Here is a 21664-nt window from a genome sequence, read left to right on the forward strand (position 1 = left end):
TTTTAGGACTTGTGGTGTGTTCTAAGGTGATTTTACCATGTGAAAAAGCCTTCTGCTGTGATATCACGAACCATGTTTGAGAGAAAACTATTTTCTCATACTTTTCCCACAGAGGTTTGGAAGGTGATCTATAAGCTAAACTGAGAGCATATTTTCTGTAAATTCACATTATCTTTCTCAGTCATGTAAGAATGAAGTCTGACATTCTCAGTAAAACATGTACATCCAATAAGGGCAGAGACTGTCAGTTGATTCCTTTGTGTTCTACTGCAGCTTTCCAGAGTGCTCTAAAGAACAACTAGAGCGCTAACAGTCTTACTTATGACAAACGTATGGCACACCTGAAGCCATCTTGATTGGAATAAAGTGGTAACACTTAAAACATTTAATTTACAAAGGAACAAAATGAGGGGGTTCATTTTGCCATATAAATTATGATTAGTGCTGCAGAAAGAAAAACTAGGGCACATTTTGACTTCTGAAATCCTCTTTTATTTCATAAAAACATTCTGACATGCAGACTGAAACATGCACTTTGAATACCAGCAGCAGACTTGCCTGGTGAGCAATAGCTTTACTACAGTGATCTAATGAGCAACTAGAGTGCTAACATTCAGAATTTATGGAAAATGTGTGACACATCTGAATGCCGTCTTGATGGAATCAAAGTAAAAAAACTGTAATTATTTCCTACTGAGGAGACTGCAGTAAATGAGGAAATTAGGAAACTTCATAACAAATAAATCTCCCAAGATGGCCACCAGAGACAAAAGAGCCCAAATGTAGCCCAAATATCACCCAGCTGTAGCCCAAGTATAGCCCAATGACAGAATGTCCCAGAGTGTTCTTAAGAACAACTAGAGCGCTTACTGTCTTACTTATGACAAAAGTATGGCACACCTGAAGCCATCTTGATTGGAATAAACTGGTAACACTTAAAACATTTAATTTAAAAAGGAACACAATGAGGGGGTTCATTTTGCCATAGAAATTATGATTAGTGCTGAAGAAAGAAAAATTAGGGCACATTTTGAGTGACTTCTCAAATCCTCTTCTATTTCATTAAAAAATTCTGATAAGCAGACTGAAACATGCACTTCTAATACTAGCAGCAGACTTCCGTGGTGAGCAGTAGCTTTACTACAGTGATCTAATGAGCAACTAGAGTGCTAACATTCAGAATTTATGGCAAATGTGTGACATATCTGAATACCTTCTTGATGGAATAAAAGTAAAAAACTGAAAGCATTTCCTACTGAGGAGACTGCAGTAAATGAGGAAATTAGGAAACTTCATAACAAATAAATCTCCTAAAATGGCCACCAGAGACAAAAGAGCCTAAATGTAGCCCAAATATCACCCAGATGTAGCCCAAATGTAGCCCAATGACAGAAGTGTGCAAAACACTTATTTTTTGTGTATTTGCAGTTTTATATAGTGCAGACTTGTCAGGTATTGGAGTGCTTTACATGAACATTGGTTACATCACACAAGATCAAATTCATTTTGGTTGTAGACATGGGGAGACTAAGTGATTTGACCAGAATCACAGAATGTTGAGCTGAAGCAGAAACTCCAACCTGGTTCCCCAGTTGCAAAGTCTGCAGCTCTGGAAGTAACACCACACCCTCTCCCCTTGGATGCAACATTTAATCAAGTGGTCAACTGGATAAAAAAACTAAGATTACAAATAATTTAAAAGTTCTTTGTCGCTATTTGAAAACTCAGAAAATATGTCCTCATTTTAGTTTTTTAGAGCACTAACCATAATTTTGATGCAAATAAGACCCTCTCATATATGTAATTTCTAAAGGAAATGCTCTAGGCATTACAGTTTTGATTACATCAAGATGACGTCAGGCATTCCACACTTTTGTAATAAATATAGAATGTTAGCAATCTAGTTGTTCATTGGGATACTGTTGAGAGGCAGAGGCCAGGGGCACGGACTCTGAAAATTGAAGGCAGGTAGAAGAGTGCAGAGGCAACAATTTGACCACACTAGGCAGGCAGGAAGGGCAGTGGCAGCACAACAGACTATGGAGGGCAGTGGAAAGGGAGGCAGGGGCAACAAACCAACAATACAGGACTGGCAAGAGAGGCTGTGGCAATATAATAGACCATTGTGGGCAGAAGGAAGAGGCAGTGGTCATACAACCATACATGCCAACAGACCCGTTTCAGCCAGGAAACGTCCAATGTTTTTAAGCTCAAATGGGCTTTACTTGATCTGTTTCCTGTCTACAATCTTCTCTTTTTCAATGTAACTCAAAGGGGAAAATCAATACCCCAGTTTTATTTCAAAATCTCCCTCTTACCAAGTTCAAAATGTTCGCAAGTATGGTACATTGGATCATGGTAGGCATGAGGAATTGGGGTAGGGACATGGACTCGGATAACAGAGGACAGGAGGGACATTGAGAGGTGCACCAAACTGACCCTACAGGGCAGGCATCAGGGTTTGCAGCAGCACAATACACCACACAGGGCATGCGGGACGGGAGTGCAGCACAACAATCCATAGAAAGCAATAGGGAGGGGACAGGACCATGCACATGGACAACAGACAACAGAGGGGAAAGAGGCAATGGTAGCTAGCTGACCATAATGGACAGACAGGAGAGAAAGCTGCAGCATAACAGACCATAAAGGGCAGGAGGGACGGATCAGGGGCATTACAATGGAACCGACAAGCCAGGAGGGAGAGAATAGGGGTCTGCACATGGAAACAGAGGGCTGGGGGCAAGGGGGCAGGGCAGGAGCACCAAGATGACCATGGAGGTCAGGCAGGATGGGCACTAGAAACAAGACACACCATGGAGAGCAACAGTGAGACTATGATGGCATACACACAGACCATGGAGAGAAGGTGGGAGGGTGTCAGGAGCAGCTAGCTGACCACACAGGGAAGGTGGGAGGGGCCATGGCAGCACAGAAGACCATGCATGGCAAGCGGGAGGGTTAGTGGCAGCACAATGGCTATGATGGGCAAGAAGGAGGGTGCAGGGGCATGCACAAAGGACCATGGAGGATAGAAGGGAGGGTCAGGACCTGGGCACAGACAAGAGAGTTCTGGGGAAGGGGCCTCACAACAGACCGGGCGGGGCAGGCAGGAGGAGCAGTTGCAGCGCAACAGACCAGGGAGGGCAGAAGGGTGTGGCAGTAAAATGGACCATGGAGGACAGGAGGAAGGGGATAGGGGCATGGCATGTGGACAGGCATGGTGGAGGTGGCAGGGACAGGTTACAGTTATCTGACAATGCTAGGCAGGTGGTAGGGGAGCTCAACAGAACACTTAGAGTAGATAGGAGTGGCAGGTCCATGGAACATGGTGGTCAAAAAGGATTGAGCAGGGGCGTGCACAAAGACATCGGAGGGCAGGGGGAAGGAGAATAGGGGCAGCAAGCAAAGCACAGAGGCTAAGCAGGAGGTCAATGATGGGCCATAGAATTGGGCAATGGAGGGCAGGATGAGTGGACTGGTACATCATGCTAAATGCAGGGCAGTGGCAGCACATCCAACCATGCATGGCAGGAGGGAGGAGGCTAGTCCATGGATTCAGACAACAGAGGATAGGGAGGAGGTGGATGAGGCAGCAAGCTAACTGTTCATAGAAGGTGGGTATTAGGAACTTTATTGTTTTTAAAATGTGTGTCTGTGCGAACTACTTAAAATATGAACAAGTATGCAGCATAATCTCACTTTTATTCAGGAAGAACAGGACGTTTGGGACTGTGACTCCGGGCTCACTTGGCAGACACATCCCCTGACCCTCCACCCCCCATCGCAAAATGTAATGCCCATGAAAAGGGTAGGTGGACGCAGTGTTATATAGAACATAGTCCTGAGAGCACGATTGAAAATGAAAACTAGATATAGTATATGGTGTAAACTATGAACCAAAAAGTGTGATATAAGATGAACCGGGGCGTGAAATATAATATGCAATACATTGTGCGCAATGACAGATTCATTGGAGAGCGCGAGATAGCACAGGCACTAGCGCTTGCTATGTGATATGCGCCTTGGAGTGTAATATGCACAGGGCAGTGTTGTGTAACCTAAGTAGTCTCTAAAGTTGTAATATAAAATATGTGCTGGGTAGTGTAACATTGCATATGCACTGTGACAAAGATATGGATCCCAGATTGTAATATGTATGGCATAGCGCTGTGCTTTATAACATAGGCATCGAGGAAGGCACTTTAGATGGGGCAATATAACCCGTGCGAAGGCAAGTGTGGCATGACATATTCACGGGGTGGTGTTACAGTGCACATGGGTTAGAGAGTGTCATAGCATACGCACTAGCTGGTGGAATACAACACAGAGGTGTGTGGCACTCGGCGGGCACTGGTGGGTGTAACACAGCATTGGGCTCAGCCAGGAGCACGCTGTGACTCTCAAGTGAGGTTTGTCTCCTTTCCAGAGAGTAAAATAAAAAGAATTACACATCCGGCGGTGGATGTGTGTTTTATTAACCGTGAGGGGGTTTCTTGCATAGTTTGGTCGAATTTTTGTCGTATCCCCTTTGAATGGCTTGGTGTGCATGTGTATTAAATGTGCCAGTCAATAGCTACCCATGTTTGTATAAATAAGCGACAAGGGTGTCTACTTGGAGAGCACCCACCAGCGGGGGCGCCAGGATTAGGCACGGTAGGGTGTCAGACATGTCAGAGCTTCACTAGCGGTGTGAATACATTCTACGTGGATTCATTGTATGCATAGTCGCCTTTTAATGAATATCACGCAAATCGTCATGGTGATAGGTACATACGGTTTGTCCAGCATGTCCTAGGTGTTTCTATAAATATATATATATGTTTTTTTAAATGAAAAACAAAGGCTGGCCCCGGGGGATGGGGTCCCCGGGGCCATAAGTGGCCTGAGGAGGGGGGCAACACAGCCCCCCTCCTAAAGAATAAAAAAAAAAATAAAAGGCCATGACCTGGGGGTTGGGGTCCCAAATTAATTTTTTTCAACAATAAAAATTAGGGTGCAGGCCCTGGGGGATGGGGTTCCCAGGGATAATAAATTAGAAAAAGAAAGGGGGTCACACAGCCCTCCTTCTTAAAAATAAATAAATAAAAGACCGGCATCGCGCCGGAGGCCACGCCCCCTCCTTGCAGCACTCTGCAAATGCGCCAGTTGTAAGTTGAGGAATTAATTCCCCTTCAATACTGAGGGTCCCTGAGGGCCAACTAGCCCAACAGGTATCTCCAGTATGTGCCAGGGAGCTGCGTTGCAGACAGGTGTTCTGAGGCCACGCCCCTTTTTACACCTCCATGCAACGCAGCTCTGTGGCGCTTACTGGAGGTACCTAGTGGGCTAGTTTGACCCTAGGGACCCTTAGGATTCAAGGGGACTTAATCTCTCAACTCAGAACGCCCACAGGCCCTGTGGCGCGTTTTTAAGTTGGGGAAATAATTCCCTTTCAATCCTGAGGGACCCTGGGGTCCAACTAGCCCAGCAGGTGCTTCCAGTAAGCACCACTGCTCTGCGTTGCAGAGAGGTGGTGCAGGCCGTGCCACTTTTTACACCTCTCTGCAACGCAGCTCTGTGGCGCTTACTGGAGGTACCTAGTGGTCTAGTTGGACCCTAGGGACCCTCAGGATTCAAAGGGACTTAATCTCCCAACTTAAAACGGCTACAGGGCGTGTTTACACAGTGGGGAAGGGAGGGGATGGGGCATGAGGTGACGTGTTCAAACACGCCCTGTGGTGCGTTTTAAGAGGTAGTTTTAATCCCCTGCCCTATTATATACTAGGGGCTTACAGAGGAGGTCATGCTAATGACAGGGGGACCCCAACACATAGTGTGCCCTAGTGTATGTAGGTGTTTTCACTGTATTCTGAGTGTCTTTTAACATAGCACTGGCTCTAGGACTGGTTAGTCAGACTCAGTTACCACCAGTATCCGTCTCAAAAAGTGGAGGGTACAGGATGATTTTGCAACAAGGCTTGTTTCTGCTCTTCTGTTTGTTCCTTCTGCACGTTATACTTCTTCCTGCACTTTTCTTCGTCTTTGAGGACTTCTGTTGCTTCTTTCTGCATTTCTTTTTTTTCTTTCTGTGTGTTTTTCCTTCTTTCTTCACATGTCCTATCTCTGTAGGCATAGCTAGAAATTAGCATTTAAAAAACCTTTGAAATTCACTGAAAAAAACATAGGTTTCAGGCACGTTATAGCTAGGAATTAGCATTTAAAAAACCTTAGAAATTCACTGAAAAAACCATAGGTTTCAGGGGCGTTATAGTTAGCTGGACTTTTCACTCATACAAAACCATAGAAATTCCCCCGTTATAGTTAGTTCATCTAACTATAACTCGCGCGCCCGCAATGCACTGCTGATGACGTCACATATTACATCACTCATGACATGGTCAGTGACATCACTCATGACATCACTCATGACATCACTTATGACATCATCCTTGTGATAGAGTGGCAGACCTCCTCTCCCCCTAATATAACCTTTGATACACACATTCAAAAATAGAAATTAAAATTTTCAAAACAATGGACATACCAATACCAGTTACAACAACCTATTCAGTAATTGTAAGATCCACATCCACATCCACTCATTCACCAACAGTCCTATACAGTCACTCATACATGTACTCATTCATCATATGTACTCATACACCTATACATCCTGTTACACAACGCCACTCATCCATAAAGTTACTCACACACATAGGCACTCATTCTAATAAAGAATCAAACATCCGTTTACCTGCATATACAGTTATACACACACCACCACACTTACTTCTACATAAACTTACACATACTTAGTCTTTTTAACAATCACTTATAGAAACACATACTTATTCATACAGGAACTCTTTCAATCTCTCACTCTCACATATACTCACTTATATACACCAATAGTCACATATACTAGTTTAAAACATATGTAGTTACTCATAGAGACACTATTGAGACAGTCATTCACTCACTAACACACACATGCACACACTTATCCACCCATACAGTCCTGCACACATGCTGTCTTCAACACATACAAACAGTGAGTCACTCATTCATGCACCTATGCACTACGTAATACCCCCACCGAACCATATAGACATCAGACACTTATACTGATACTCAAAAAAAAACTAATAACCTATATAGACACTCATGTAGCTACTCACCAACCCATGCAGCCACTTATACACAAAGTGAGAGACTGATACAGATATTTACATATTTAAACATTACTCACTAAGCCATGTATTCACTAAGATACACTTAATCAGTCAGTTATACAATCAATTTTTCAAAAACAAATCATCCATTTAGACACTTATATACCCATTTATTCTTTCGTCCTGCACCTCATTAAAAAGCATTGCAGTTAATAGAAGGTTTTAAGACTTTAGTTACATTATAAATCATTTGTTGATGGTACCATACTCATTTTAGGAATTGTGGTGTGTTCTAAGGTGATTTTACCATGTGAAAAAGCCTTCTGCTGTGATATCACGAACCATGTTTGAGAGAAAACTATTTACTCAAACTTTAGGTTTGGAAGGTGATCTATAAGCTAAACTGAGAGCATATTTTCTGTAAATTCACATTATCTTTCTCAGTCATGTAAGAATGAAGTCTGACATTCTCAGTAAAACATGTACATCCAACAAGGGCAGAGACTGTTGTGTATGTCTATTGTCCTCCTGTGGACACCGTAGTGTCCAATGCAATTGCGTGTCCCTGCAAGGACACCGTATCGCTGCCACCTCACCAGCTGTGACCTCACCAGCTGTCAGTTGCGGTGACAGTTGACAGCTGGTGATCCGGAGCAGCTGCTGTATCTTGCGCTCCACGTTCGGAGCTGTGTTGGCGAATTAATAAAGGACTTACGACTTCACGTATTGCTTCCACTTTGTTCTTTACAAAGTGGCGACGAGCGCCAACACCGGAACCCACAGTCGGTATGAACTTTTAAAAAAAAAAAAACGACGTGAGAAGAAAATCTTACAGAATAGAAAGAAGAACTCTAGCGGAAAAACGTGTGAGAGATCTGTAAAAATTTATCAGCTGCAGATTAACAAGACGGAAAAATACAAGGTTCGTAATAATTTAATGCGTGAAGAGAAATTCAAGAAATTGCGTGTAAAATACAAACAAGAAAATTGCTGTGGTGTTTAAAAAGAAAAGGAATGTGGAACTTTGACAGAGGGAACCGTGAACAAAAATGAGCGAGTCTGTTTGAATCCAGCGTGTGTGAGGAAAAACGCAGAACCAGACACAAATCGAAGAGTAGTGACAGTTTAACGGTGCCAACTGTCAGCTGGAGCAGCGTCACGAAATAAGCAAATTGAATGTGACGTATTGCGCACAGACGCGTTGAGGAATCCCTCAGGAATCTAAAGAAGTGACGCACGACGCACCACAACGTGCGGCCATTTTGGATTTCCAAAGTGTAAACAATAGAGTGAAATTGAATCACCAAGGCAACGCGCACACACGCATTCGGGAAAAAAAGCCCCGGCAGCTTAAGAGCGATCCAATTAAACAGTTACCGGCAGCGAACTGAAACGCTATTTATGCGCTGGTCAATATAAATTAAAAAAAAAAAAAAGAGATGAGGAATTAAACACAAACCTAAAGCAACATTTTAGCACAATAAAGCACTGTGTGTAGAGGAAATTTAAAATCGAGTACACTTAATACAGCATGGCATCAGGCTACTTGTGGAATCTCTCCCCTCCACAATCATTCCTACCAGGCAAGGGTGAACCAATACTGAAATTGGAAAAATGGAGGGAGTATTTTAACAACTACATCTCGCAGTTTGATGATGATGATGAATTTACTCCTAAAAAAAAATACAAACTCCTACTACATTGTCTCGGAGCAGGAGGAATAAAAGTGTACAACAGCATTAACAAGAAAACAAGAGGGGAGGGAGAAGATGATGTTTACGCTAACGCAATTGATGACTTAAATGCGTACTATAAACCTAATGTGTGCGTCGGTGTGGATAGATACAAATTCTTCCACAGGAAGCAAGGAAAAGAAGAGTCAGTCAACGACTATGTGTCTGCACTTAAAGAATTGGCATTAAACTGTCGCTTTGTGAATCTGCACGACGAGTTCATAAGAGATCAAATTGTGATGCAAGGGTCAAATGCAGACATCCAGGACAGTCTCTGGGCTAAAGGGGAGTATCCACTCCAAAACATAATTGACGTTACCAGAAAATCAGAGTTAACTGGTCGATGCGCAATTCCGTCATAGCAGAGAGCAACGAAAAAAAAGAGAGGTGTACCGTCAGCAAGGTGACACATGTAAAACAAAATTCAAAAAACACATGGAACAAGTCTGCGAAAAACATGAACAACAAACCTGTGGATAACGGAGCAAGGCGTTGTTACAGATGTGGAGACAATTCGCATTGGGCTGACGACAGGAAGTGCCCTGCACGAGGAGTAAAATGCACTTACTGTGGTGTCATCGGGCATTTCCAAAAGACATGTCGTAGACGTAAGGCACGCACCGTGAAAAACATCTATGAATCAGAAGGATATGAGAATGATGCATCAGATGAAGACGACATCAACATGTGTGTCCTCAGCATCGAAGAGGAGCAAATAAATGAGGTCAGCGCTGGCGGCGTGACTAAAAAGAAGAAACCCATATGCAATATGGCCATCGGAGGCGTCGACATCAGCATTGTCGCCGATTCGGGCTCACCCTATACTATTGTGAACAAAAAGGTATGGGAAAAAAAATTCACACCACGTATTGGTAGTCACCTTGAAAAGGCAGATATACTGATAAAGTCATTCACTGGAGAACCAATTAACGTGTGTGGTTACAGAAAACTAAACTTTGCTTACAAAGGAAGGGAATCAGAAGGAAAACTCTATGTATCTGCTGTTGACCCATCGGTGCTGGGATGGATGGACCAGGGAAATTTGAGCATCATCTTAGACCCGAGCAAATCTGACCCTGTCCTAGTGGTACAAGACACAAATGACTACGACACAACCATAAAACACAAGTACCCAAATGTTTTTAAAGATAAAATTGGAGCACTCAAGGGGTACCAGCATAAAATTATAGTGAAACCTGATGCAACACCGGTAGTACACAAAACTCGCAATCTACCGTTTGCAATAAAAGATGAAGTAAAAAAACAAATTGAGAAACTCCTGAAAGAAGGCATAATTGAACAAGTGGAGGCTAGCGAATGGGTCGCACCATTAGTCGTAGCCAAACATCCAAACGGAAAATTGAGACTATGTGTGGACCTACGGGACTTGAACAAGAATATAATTGTTGAACAATTTCCATTACCCAAAATTAGTGAAATGTTAGCTACCACAAAAGGAGTCAGATGGTTTTCAACTATCGATCTAAAATCGGCGTACCACCAGGTACCTCTGCATCGTGAAAGCAAAAAACTCACGACGTTCATTACACCCTTTGGGTGTTACCAATTCACAAGAGTACCTTTTGGGTTAGCATCCGCAGCAGCGATGTTCCAAAGACTAATGAACAACATTTTTAAGGGAGTCACAGGTATCCTGATGTTTCAGGATGACATACTAGTAATGGGTAAATCTAAGGAGGAGCACAATGATAAAGTAGAACAGGTACTAGGAATCTTGGGAAAAAAAGGCCTCACGGCAGAGTACAGTAAATGCAAATTTGCGTGTGAGTCAGTGAACTATCTGGGGCACGAAATTAATGGAAATGGAATCTACCCGAAAAAGGACTTAATGGATGCAATTAAAAACTCTCCTGTACCCAAAAACAAGGAGGAGTTGAGGTCTTTCCTAGGCCTTGTTGAATTGTATGCGAAGTTCATAAAGAACTTCTCTGAGAAAACGTATGATCTTCGACAACTACTAAAGATGAGGAGTGAATTCAACTGGTCTGTCACGTGTCAAGCTGCGTTCATCTCCGTTAAAAATTATCTATCCAATGCTATACCTCTACAAGGTTTTGATCCTTCACTCCGTAACACCATCACAACTGATGCTAGTTCGAAGGGACTTGGAGCCGTATTGACTCAAAAAGACGACAAGGGAATACAGTACACAATTGCGTTCGCATCACGGTCATTGACACCTACAGAGGAAAATTCTCTGTCATTGAACGCGAAGCATTGGCATGTGTGTAGGCCTTGGAGCACTATCGTAATTATGTGTGGGGAAACAAAGTCACACTGTGCACGGATCATAAGCCACTCACCAAGGTGTTCACGACGAAAGGCCTGTATTCAGCGTCACCTAGACTGGCGCGCTTATCTGTACGCCTTTTTGACTTCAACTATAACATAGAATATGCACCCGGAGTGAAGAACGTTGTTGCGGACTACTTGAGCAGATTACCTGTTAGTGAAGAGAACCAAGACAACACAACAGAAGTGGAGGAGTACTGTATAGCCAGCCTGGATGACAATCTACAGGGAATCTCAAAGGAAGAATGGCTCGCAGAACAAGAAAAGGACAAAGACATCTGTCTTGTAATCAGGATGTTAGAGGGAGAGTGGACACACAAAAATAGACTCTCTGAAACGATGAGACATTACTATGAAGTGAAAGAAGAACTATCACACGAAAATGACTTACTATTGAGGGGCAGTAGAGTAGTACCCCCAGTCACGTTAAGGAAACGAATCCTTGACATATGTCACGAGGGACACTTAGGCATAGTTAAGTGTAAAAGAAGAGTCAAAGAAAATTACTGGTGGCCTGGGGTCAGCATAGACGTAGAAAGAATAGTCAGGAGCTGCAACATGTGTCAGCAATCCGACAAGACCCAAGTAACCCTTAGACCACCGTTGCACCCCATTGGTTGCCCAGCCATGCCATGGGAAAGAGTGGGGATAGATATCATGGGCCTCATAGTGGAAAAGGATGAGCAGTGGTATATAATAGTTGTTATAGACCATTTTACCAAATGGCCGGAACTCAAATTTACAGTCAAGCCAGATTCTAAGACAGTGGTTGAGTTTTTAGATTCAGTGTTTACACGAGAAGGGCTCCCAAAACAAATAACCAGTGACGATGGACCGCAGGTCTTGTCAGACCTATTCAGGGCCTACACATCTAGAAACCAAATCTCGCACAAAACTACATCGGTGTACCACCCAGCCGGAAACGGCGCTGTGGAACGCTTTAATAGAGTACTAAAGGGCATTATCCAGTTGTCCAACGACAACAGACTGTGCAGGAAAAAAGAGATCCTTTAAACATTATGGGCCAACAGAATCACGCCATGCGACTCTACTGGCCACAGCCCATTCGTACTCATGCGGGGCAGGACGCCCCTCTCAAGAGACAATGTGGGTTGGACTTTAGCTTCAAAGAGAGTGCACTGGACTAGTGACCAAGTAAGAAGGAAAGTTGAGCTTGGGCAGACCAAAACAAAAAAAATGTACGACCTAAAACACGGTTGCAAAGAAGTGCAACTCTCAATCGGGGACACTGTGAAGGTGAAGAGAAGTGGTCACATTGCGAAGGGTCAGAACAGGTTCTCCCCACCCCTTATTGTTAACAAGGTGTATTGCAACTCTGCTCTTTTGAGTGATGGTAAGGTGTGGCACCTCTCTGCCCTCTCTGTATGCTAGCCCACCACGGCAGTTCCCACCAACGTGCACAGTGAGTTATATGACGGAGGAAAAAACAGTGACTACAAGCATCACAATTCCCTGTCTGACTCCTCCGACAGTGAAACCATGCAGGACCCACTCACATCACACACTGAGGTACTCAACCCAATGGCCCACACCCCTCATGAGGTAGTTCGCACTGCCACCACTGGCGCGGATTCAGGTAGAGTAGTCAGGGTTTTGCCACCTACTCCTAGGTACAACGAGTCACAACCATTCAGTACCAGCAGGTGTGGTAGAAGGATAGTACCTCCCGCAAAACTTAGCGATTACATTTGTGATTAGGTATTTTGTTAGCTATGTTATGTTAATGATCCTTCTGTTCATTAGGGGGAAGATGTGTTGTGTATGTCTATTGTCCTCCTGTGGACACCGTAGTGTCCAATGCAATTGCGTGTCCCTGCAAGGACACCATATCGCTGCCACCTCACCAGCTGTGACCTCACCAGCTGTCAGTTGCGGTGACAGTTGACAGCTGGTGATCCGGAGCAGCTGCTGTATCTTGCGCTCCACGTTCGGAGCTGTGTTGGCGAATTAATAAAGGACTTACGGCTTCACGTATTGCTTCCACTTTGTTCTTTACAGAGACTGTCAGTTGATTCCTTTGTGTTCTACTGCAGCTTCCCAGAGTGCTCTAAAGAACAACTAGAGCGCTAACAGTCTTACTTATGACAAAAGTATGGCACACCTGAAGCCATCTTGATTGGAATAAAGTGGTAACACTTAAAACATTTAATTTACAAAGGAACAAAATGAGGGGGTTCATTTTGCCATATAAATTATGATTAGTGCTGCAGAAAGAAAAACTAGGGCACATTTTGACTTCTGAAATCCTCTTTTATTTCATAAAAACATTCTGACATGCAGACTGAAACATGCACTTTGAATACCAGCAGCAGACTTGCCTGGTGAGCAGTAGCTTTACTACAGTGATCTAATGAGCAACTAGAGTGCTAACATTCAGAATTTATGGAAAATGTGTGACACATCTGAATGCCTTCTTGATGGAATCAAAGTAAAAAACTGAAAGTATTTCCTACTGAGGAGGCTGCAGTAAATGAGGAAATTAGGAAACTTCATTACAAATAAATCTCCCAAGATGGCCACCAGAGACAAAAGAGCCCAAATGTAGCCCAAATATAACCCAGATGTAGCCCAAGTATAGCCCAATGACAGAATGTCCCAGAGTGTTCTTAAGAACAACTAGAGCGCTTACTGTCTTACTTATGACAAAAGTATGGCACACCTGAAGCCATCTTGATTGGAATAAACTGGTAACACTTAAAACATTTAATTTAAAAAGGAACACAATGAGGGGGTTCATTTTGCCATAGAAATTATGATTAGTGCTGAAGAAAGAAAAATTAGGGCACATTTTGAGTGCAGTTTTATATAGTGCAAACCTGTCAGGTATTGGAGTGCTTTACATGAACATTGGTTACATCACACAAGATCAAATTCATTTTGGTTGTAGACATGGGGAGACTAAGTGATTTGACCAGAATCACAGAATGTTGAGCTGAAGCAGAAACTCCAACCTGGTTCCCCAGTTGCAAAGTCTGCAGCTCTGGAAGTAACACCACACCCTCTCCCCTTGGATGCAACATTTAATCAAGTGGTCAACTGGATAAAAAACTAAGATTACAAATAATTTAAAAGTTCTTTGTCGCTATTTGAAAACTCAGAAAATATGTCCTCATTTTAGTTTTTTAGAGCACTAACCATAATTTTGATGCAAATAAGACCCTCTCATATATGTAATTTCTAAAGGAAATTCTCTAGGCATTACAGTTTTGATTACATCAAGATGACGTCAGGCATTCCACACTTTTGTAATAAATATAGAATGTTAGCAATCTAGTTGTTCATTGGGATACTGTTGAGAGGCAGAGGCCAGGGGCACGGACTCTGAAAATTGAAGGCAGGTAGGAGAGTGCAGAGGCAACAATTTGACCACACTAGGCAGGCAGGAAGGGCAGTGGCAGCACAACAGACTATGGAGGGCAGTGGAAAGGGGGGCAGGGGCAACAAACCAACAATACAGGACTGGCAAGAGAGGCTGTGGCAATATAATAGACCATTGTGGGCAGAAGGAAGAGGCAGTGGTCATACAACCATACATGCCAACAGACCCGTTTCAGCCAGGAAACGTCCAATGTTTTTAAGCTCAAATGGGCTTTACTTGATCTGTTTCCTGTCTACAATCTTCTCTTTTTCAATGTAACTCAAAGGGGAAAATCAATACCCCAGTTTTATTTCAAAATCTCCCTCTTACCAAGTTCAAAATGTTCGCAAGTATGGTACATTGGATCATGGTAGGCAGGAGTAATTGGGGTAGGGACATGGACTCGGATAACAGAGGACAGGAGGGACATTGAGAGGTGCACCAAACTGACCCTACAGGGCAGGCATCAGGGTTTGCAGCAGCACAATACACCACACAGGGCATGCGGGACGGGAGTGCAGCACAACAATCCATAGAAAGCAATAGGGAGGGGACAGGACCATGCACATGGACAACAGACAACAGAGGGGAAAGAGGCAATGGTAGCTAGCTGACCATAATGGACAGACAGGAGAGAAAGCTGCAGCATAACAGACCATAAAGGGCAGGAGGGACGGATCAGGGGCATTACAATGGAACCGACAAGCCAGGAGGGAGGGAATAGGGGTCTGCACATGGAAACAGAGGGCTGGGGGCAAGGGGGCAGGGCAGGAGCAGCAAGATGACCATGGAGGTCAGGCTTCATGGGCACTAGAAACAAGACACACCATGGAGAGCAACAGTGAGACTATGATGGCATACACACAGACCATGGAGGGAAGGTGGGAGGGGGTCAGGAGCAGCTAGCTTACCACACAGGGAAGGTGGGAGGGGCCATGGCAGCACAGAAGACCATGCATGGCAAGCGGGAGGGTTAGTGGCAGCACAATGGCTATGATGGGCAAGAAGGAGGGTGCAGGGGCATGCACAAAGGACCATGGAGGATATGAGGGTCAGGACCTGGGCACAGACAAGAGAGTTCAGGGGAAGGGGCCTCACAACAGACCGCACGGGGCAGGCAGGAGGAGCAGTTGCAGCACAACAGACCAGGGAGGGCAGAAGGGTGTGGCAGTAAAATGGACCATGGAGGACAGGAGGGAGGGGATAGGGTCATGGCATGTGGACACGCAGGGTGGAGGTGGCAGGGACAGGTTACAGTCATCTGACAATGCTAGGCAGGTGGTAGGGGAGTGGCAGCTCAACAGAACACTCAGAGTAGATAGGAGTGGCAGGTCCATGGAACATGGTGGTCAAAAAGGATGGAGCAGGGGCCTGCACAAAGACATCGGAGGGCAGGGGGAAGGAGAATAGGGGCAGCAAGCAAAGCACAGAGGCTAAGCAGGAGGTCAATGATGGGCCATAGAATTGGGCAATGGAGGGCAGGATGAGTGGACTGGTATATCATGGTAAATGCAGGGCAGTGGCAGCACATCAGACCATGCATGGCAGGAGGGAGGAGGCTAGTCCATGGATTCAGACAACAGAGGATAGGGAGGAGGTAGATGGGGCAGCAAGCTAACTGTTCATAGAAGGTGGGTATTAGGAACTTTATTGTTTTTAAAATGTGTGTCTGTGCGAACTACTTAAAATATGAACAAGTATGCAGCATAATCTCACTTTTATTCAGGAAGAAGAGGACGATTGGGACTGTGACTCCGGGCTCACTTGGCAGAAACATCCCCTGACCCTCCACCCCCCATCGCAAAATGTAATGCCCGTGAAAAGGGTAGGTGGACGCAGTGTTATATAGAACATAGTCCTGAGAGCACGATTGAAAATGAAAACTAGATATAGTATATGGTATAAACTATGCACCAAAAAGTGTGATATAAGATGAACCGGGGCGTGAAATATAATATGCAATACATTGTGCGCAATGACAGATTCATTGGAGAGCGCGAGATAGCACAGGCACTAGCGTTTGCTATGTGATATGCGCCTTGGAGTGTAATATGCACAGGGCAGTGTTGTGTAACCTAAGTAGTCTCTAAAGTTGTAATATAAAATATGTGCTGGGTAGTGTAACATTGCATATGCACTGTGACAAAGATATGGATCCCAGATTGTAATATGTATGGCATAGCGCTGTGCTTTATAACATAGGCATCGAGGAAGGCATGTTAGATGGGGCAATATAACCCGTGCGAAGGCAAGTGTGGCATGACATATTCACGGGGTGGTGTTACAGTGCACATGGGCTAGAGAGTGTCATAGCATACGCACTAGCTGGTGGAATACAACACAGAGGTGTGTGGCAATCGGCGGGCACTGGTGGGTGTAACACAGCATTGGGCTCAGCCAGGAGCACGCTGTGACTCTCAAGTGAGGTTTGTCTCCTTTCCAGAGAGTAAAATAAAAAGTATTACACATCCGGCGGTGGATGTGTATTTTATTAACCGTGAGGGGGTTTCTTGCATAGTTTGGTCGAATTTTTGTCGAATCCCCTTTGAATGGCTTGGTGTGCATGTGTATTAAATGTGCCCGTCAAAACCTTCCCATGTTTGTATAAATAAGCGACAAGGGTGTCTACTTGGAGAGTACCCACCAGCGGGGGCGCCGGGATTAGGCACGGTAGGGTATCAGACATGTCAGAGCTTCACTAGCGGTGTGAATACATTCTACGTGGATTCATTGTATGCATAGTCGCCTTTTAATGAATATCACGCAAATCGTCATGGTGATAGGTACATACGGTTTGTCCAGCATGTCCTAGGTGTTTCTATAAATATACATTTTTAAAAAAAAAAATAAAAAACAAAGGCCGGCCCCGGGGGATGGGGTCCCCGGGGCCATAAGTGGCCTGAGGAGGGGGGCAACACAGCCCCCCTCCTAAAGAATAAAAAAATAAATAAAAGGCCATGACCTGGGGGTTGGGGTCCCCGGGGCCGGTTAAGGCCTTGGGAGGGCCAAATTAATTTTTTTCAACAAAAAAAATTTGGGTGCAGGCCCTGGGGGATGGGGTCCCCAGGGCTAATAAATTAGAAAAAGAAAGGGGGCCACACAGCCCTCCTTCTTAAAAATAAATAAATAAAAGACCGGCATCGCGCCGGAGGCCACGCCCCCTCCTTGCAGCACTCTGCAAACGCGCCCCCTGGCCAGTTGTAAGTTGAGGAATTAATTCCCCTTCAATACTGAGGGTCCCTGAGGGCCAACTAGCCCAACAGGTATCTCCAGTATGCGCCAGGGAGCTGCGTTGCAGGCAGGTGTTCTGAGGCCACGCCCCTTTTTACACCTCCATGCAACGCAGCTCTGTGGCGCTTACTGGAGGTACCTAGTGGGCTAGTTTGACCCTAGGGACCCTTAGGATTCAAGGGGACTTAATCTCTCAACTCAGAACGCCCACAGGCCCTGTGGCGCGTTTTTAAGTTGGGGAAATAATTCCCTTTCAATCCTGAGGGACCCTGGGGTCCAACTAGCCCACCAGGTGCTTCCAGTAAGCACCACTGCTCTGCGTTGCAGAGGTGGTGCAGGCCGTGCCACTTTTTACACCTCTCTGCAACGCAGCTCTGTGGCGTTTACTGGAGGTACCTAGTGGTCTAGTTGGACCCTAGGGACCCTCAGGATTCAACGGGACTTAATCTCCCAACTTAAAACGGCTACAGGGCGTGTTTACACAGTGGGGAAGGAAGGGGACGGGGCATGAGGTGATGTGTTCAAACACGCCCTGTGGTGCGTTTTAAGAGGTAGTTTTAATCCCCTGCCCTATTATATACTAGGGGCTTACAGAGGAGGTCATGCTAATCACAGGGGGACCCCAACACATAGTGTGCCCTAGTGTATGTAGGTGTTTTCACTGTATTCTGAGTGTCTTTTAACATAGCACTGGCTCTAGGACTGGTTAGTCAGACTCAGTTACCACCAGTTTCCGTCTGAAAAAGTTGAGGGTACAGGATGATTTTGCAACAAGGCTTGTTTCTGCTCTTCTGTTTGTTCCTTCTGCACGTTATACTTCTTCCTGCACTTTTCTTCGTCTTTGAGGACTTCTGTTGCTTCTTTCTGCATTTCTTTTTTTTCTTTCTGTGCGTTTTTCCTTCTTTCTTCACATGTCCTATCTCTGTAGGCATAGCTAGAAATTAGCATTTAAAAAACCTTTGAAATTCACTGAAAAAAACATAGGTTTCAGGCACGTTATAGCTAGGAATTAGCATTTAAAAAACCCTAGAAATTCACTGAAAAATCCATAGGTTTCAGGGGCGTTATAGTTAGCTGGACTTTTCACTCGTACAAAACCATCGAAATTCCCCCGTTATAGTTAGTTCAGCTAACTATAACTTGCGCGCCCGCAATGCACTGCTGATGACGTCACATATTACATCACTCATGACATGGTCAGTGACATCACTCATGACATCACTGATGACATCATCCTTGTGATAGAGTGGCAGACCTCCTCTCCCCCTAATATAACCTTTGATACACACATTCAAAAATAGAAATTAAAATTTTCAAAACAATGGACATACCAATACCAGATACAACAACCTATTCAGTAATTGTAAGATCCACATCCACATCCACTCATTCACCAACAGTCCTATACAGTCACTCATACATGTACTCACTCATCATATGTACTCATACACCTATACATCCTGTTACACAACGCCACTCATCCATAAAGTTACTCACACACATAGTCACTCATGCTAATAAAGAATCAAAAATCCGTTTACCTGCATATACAGTTATACACACCACCACACTTACTTCTACAGAAACTTACACATACTCAGTCTTTTTAACAATCACTTATAGAAACACATACTTATTCATACAGGAACTCTTTCAATCTCTCACTCTCACATATATTCACTTATATACACCAATAGTCACATATACTAGTTTAAAACATATGTAGTTACTCATAGAGACACTATTAAGACAGTCATTCACTCACTAACACACCCATGCACACACTCATCCACCCATACAGTCCTGCACATATGCTGTCTTCAACACATACAAACAGTGAGTCACTCATTCATGCACCTATGCACTACGTAATACCCCCCACCGAACCATATAGACATCAGACACTTATACTGATACTCAAAAAACCAACTAATAACCTATATAGACACTCATGTAGCTACTCACCAACCCATGCAGCCACTTATACACAAAGTGAGAGACTGATACAGATATTTACATATTTAAACATTACTCACTAAGCCATGTATTCACTAAGATACACTTAATTAGTCAGTTATACAATCAATTTTTCAAAAACAAATCATCCATTTAGACACTTATATAACCATTTATTCATCCATCGACCTTGAGATATACATATATAAAACATATGATGTAATTTTCAGAAAAACACACATTCACTGGATGATGTCATCAGTGATGTCATCAGTGATGTCATTTGAGATGTCATCAGTGATGTCATGAGTGATTTAACTGACCATGTCATGAGTGATGTAATATGTGACGTCATCAGCAGTGCATTGCGGGCGCGCGAGTTATAGTTAGCTGAACTAACTATAACAGGGGAATTTCTATGGTTTTGTACGAGTGAAAAGTCCAGCTAACTATAACGCCCCTGAAACCTATGGATTTTTCAGTGAATATATATATATATAAAACTTCTTTCCAGCAAGATTCCAGATAAACAGGAAACCAGTGATGGACACAGACCCGAGATAGGTGCTTTTGAAATATTTCTTCTTCCATTGTCGTCAATACGCGTTTATATACACACACACACACATATAACATTATTGGGATCATTGTTATGTACATGTGTGTGATATAAACACAGCTGTACAAAAGGGAGTGGTGATGAAAGGAGCACCAGAACCAATCAACCACTCACACCCAGTCAACAGATCTGGGTTTGATCCATCACCGTTCTTTAGCCCACTCTGCCACCCCAGTTCAGACATGGCCATATGCAAATCAGTCTGACCCTGTGCATCATGGGAACAGTCCAGCCCGAACTGCCAAGCTATGCCTTCCTTAGACCGGAAACAAGCTTCCTAGGACCGGTTTCTGGCATTTCAGCCGTCTTCAGCCAGGCTTGCTTGAATCCAGTGGCAAAGTGAGCAAGGGACTCACGTCTGAGCATACCCTGCCAACTTATGGCAAACAAAGCTGTACAAAAGGGAGTGGTGATGAAAGGAGCATCAGAACCAATCAACCACTCACACCCAGTCAACAGATCTGGGTTTGATACATCACCGTTCTTTAGCCCACTCTGCCACCCCAGTTCAGACATGGCCATATGCAAATCAGTCTGACCCTGTGCATCATGGGAACAGTCCAGCCCGAACTGCCAAGCTATGCCTTCCTTAGACCGGATACAAGCTTCCTAGGACCGGTTTGTGGCATTTTAGCCGTCTTCAGCCAGGCTTGCTTGAATCCAGTGGCAAAGTGAGCAAGGGACTCACGTCTGAGCATACCCTGCCAACTTATGGCGAACAAAGCTGTACAAAAGGGAGTGGTGATGAAAGGAGCATCAGAATCAATCAACCACTCACACCCAGTCAACAGATCTGGGTTTGATCCATCACCGTTCTTTAGCCCACTCTGCCACCCCAGTTCAGACATGGCCATATACAAATCAGTCTGACCCTGTGCATCATGGGAACAGTCCAGCCCGAACTGCCAAGCTATGGTGATGGATCAAACCCAGATCTGTTGACTGGGTGTGAGCGTTTGATTGGTTCTGATGCTCCGTCTATCACCACCCCCTTTTGTACCGCTTTGTTCGCCATAAGTTGGCAGGGTATGCTCAGACGTGAGTCCCTTGCTCACTTTGCCACTGGATTCGAGCAAGCCTGGCTGAAGACGGCTGAAATGCCAGAAACCGGTCCTAGGAAGCTTGTTTCTGGTACAGGGAAGGCATGCCTTGGCAGTTCGGGCTGGACTGTTCCCATGAGGCACTGGGTCAGACTGATTTGCATACGGCCATGTCTGAACTGGGGTGGCAGAGTGGGCTAAAGAACGGTGATGGATCAAACCCAGATCTGTTGACTGGG

General features: G+C 44.4%; 1 protein-coding gene across 1 annotated transcript in view; it reads left to right on the forward strand.

Moving 5' to 3' along the window:
- The window catches only part of LOC146789044 (collagen alpha-6(VI) chain-like), a 788523-nt gene that overhangs the window by 677476 nt on the left and 89383 nt on the right, over window positions 1-21664 (forward strand). The window lies entirely within an intron of this gene.

This window comes from Triturus cristatus, chromosome 10 (genome assembly GCF_964204655.1).
Source record: "Triturus cristatus chromosome 10, aTriCri1.1, whole genome shotgun sequence".
Classification (NCBI taxonomy): domain Eukaryota; kingdom Metazoa; phylum Chordata; class Amphibia; order Caudata; family Salamandridae; genus Triturus; species Triturus cristatus.